The sequence below is a fragment of the Arachis ipaensis genome, chromosome B03 (assembly GCF_000816755.2).
Source record: "Arachis ipaensis cultivar K30076 chromosome B03, Araip1.1, whole genome shotgun sequence".
In the NCBI taxonomy this organism is placed as follows: Eukaryota; Viridiplantae; Streptophyta; class Magnoliopsida; order Fabales; family Fabaceae; genus Arachis; species Arachis ipaensis.
Window position 1 is genome coordinate 119850829 of NC_029787.2, and position 2637 is coordinate 119853465.

General features: G+C 33.6%; 1 long non-coding RNA gene across 1 annotated transcript in view; it reads right to left on the minus strand.

Moving 5' to 3' along the window:
* The window catches only part of LOC110270343, a 16633-nt gene extending 14081 nt beyond the window's left edge, over window positions 1-2552 (minus strand). Inside the window, exon 1 of the long non-coding RNA XR_002359776.1 lies at window positions 1699-2552. This is a non-coding gene — a long non-coding RNA (uncharacterized LOC110270343). The remainder of the gene's footprint in view (window positions 1-1698) is intronic.

Here is a 2637-nt window from a genome sequence, read left to right on the forward strand (position 1 = left end):
GCATTCCCCCTTGGTCTATAATCAGATGTGAATTATTTGCTGCTTGGAGGGGGCTGGTTTTAGCTTGAGATTGCGGTTTGAGGGATATTATATGTGAAACAGATTGCCTTGACATTCTGCCCATCATGCATGAGCTTACAAGTGGGTATCCATCTGAAGTAACAGATTTGGTTCACAAGATTCAGGAGCTTTTATCTCGTCCTTGGCTTGTTCACGTGGAATGGGTGTCCCGAGAAGCAAATAGAGCTGCGGATTGGATGGCTAAATATGGTGCCAAGAGTAACTCTAATCATGTTATTTGGTCTGAGCCTAGTGTTGATCTCCAACGAATCATCCGCTCGGATTTAGAATAGTTTTTGCTTTGTTTCTTTCCTTGTTTAGTCACCAAAAAAAAAATTAGGATGTAGTGTATTTGTATTTGATTGGTGATTGTTTATATTGTTCAAGATGGTCATTGTTTACCTAATACTCCCCATTTTTTAAAGATTAATGTTTTGTAATTAAAGACCTATGACCATGCATAGTTTAAATATTTTTTAGGAATTCTCCCATATTGACTCAATATGTGTTTGTTTGAGTCTCATTATTTTGATTAAAAAAAATTATTGAAATTTTTTATTTTTTATTTTTTAGCGTGTTTGATAATTTTTTAATAGTAAGAGTCAAAACAAAAAAAATAACTTTTTTTAAAAGATTTTTTTCTTAAAAAAAGATGTTTTTCAATGTAATAAATAAACAAAAAAGTATTTTTATATTGTTATACCCAAACATAATTGATAAATAAAAAGATCCTTTTACATGAGATACCCAGACATAAAATTACTTTTACTTTTTTATAAGATCTTTTAAAAAAAGATAACTCGAAAAAATATATTTTTCTTAGAAGTTCACCCAAATAAACCCATAGAAAAAAAGAAATTCTGATAAAACAATCATTTGTACTTATAAATTTTACCAATACTAAGAAAAGTACCTATAAAAAAAATTAACCTTATCTTCATAACAAATGGATTCTGTTCCGGCCCAGCCAACAAGCAACTCGGATTCGGGTGCTCTCCGAGAGCCGACCCGACGTGTTTTCTGACTCGCCAACTCACCTTACTCCCCTACCTCATCAGAACCCCTGGATAGCTGGAAAGGAAACTTTCAGGAAAGAGGGTCTGCACATATGGGACCCACTCTAGTACAAACTATATAAAGGGAGGGCCCCAGGGACGTCACTCACATTACCCTAATTGCCGCCTGGAGTCCTTGCAGGTGGCATCCCCCTCCTCGTCAGCTCGAAAGAGTCTCGCTCACGCCTGCCCTCCGGAGCTCGCCCAAGCCAGGCATCCAACCACCTACCAACTCTCGAATTCCGTAGAACCAGATTCACTTCGGATCCGAGCAACCAAACAGATTCTATGTGATAAAAATATGAAATTCTAAATTTTTGTTGATTTTTTAATAAAATTTATAAAGTATTCCGTCTTTTATCTTTAACTTCATCTCTACCTCTATCTCTTTTTTCTAGTATTTTAAATTTTCATAATCTTGTATTGCCATAATTTTAACTACATTTTCTCTTCTTTACTACTCCACCACTACCATCATGACGACATCAACATCAACTACATCAATTTTTTCACCTCATCAGCTCCACCTTCCTCTCTCTCTACTGTCACAATCATAATCACATCATCCTTTAACAATAACAACAAGGTGGGTACTCCCATGAAGATATTATAATTGTCTTCATGTGATGATTTTTCTTTTTGACCCTTAGATGATGGAGTGTAGGGTTAGATTTTGATATGTTATAAAAGTGTTGTTTCTATTTGAAGTGTGGCCAAATCAATAAATCACACTTTTATACAAAGCATCTTCATAAAAAGATGTTTTTTGCATCTTTATTTGAGTAGCTCCCTAACAACAATATATAACTGCAAATAATTAAACCACAAAAATATTCAAATTTTCTTCAAAAAAAAAAAATTCAAGAGAAGAATAATAGAGAGAAATCGAAGAATCTTGAATATCTTGAAGAAGGTGGTGCCATTGACGATGTTAGCGTTAATAGAGGAGGAATCGACGCCGATTGTGCCGCAAAAAACAAAAATAGTGATCATGTCACAAAAGTTAAGAGTGACAGTCCACAGCCACCGCCACTTCTCCGATCCCTCCCTCCTCCTTTGGAGTGTTCTCTCTCACACACACCCCTCCATTGTTGTCTCTCTTTCTCACTTCAATTTGGCTTTTTTTTTTATTGCTCTCATCTCTATTGTTATTGTTAGTGAATGTGTATGGACCGTAGCAATGATGAGATAGTGCGGTAGATAATAACGAACAATGTTAAGGTTGATGTAGAGATAGTTGTGGTAGAAGTGACGAAAAAAATGATAAGAACATATTGTATGGGATAATGGAAAGAAAATGAAATTTTGGTGAAAAAGAAGAGACTTGATTTAGAGCTCTAAGTAATGATAATTAAGGTGGTAATAATAGAAGAATGTAAAAACTTAAAATTTTGATAATAGAGTTGAGGTTGAAATTAGAATATGAAATAATTTAAAAATTTTATCAAAAAATTAACAAAAATTTAAAATTCAAATATTTTTATTGAGCAGAACTAATTTTTTATAAATATAATATAAATAT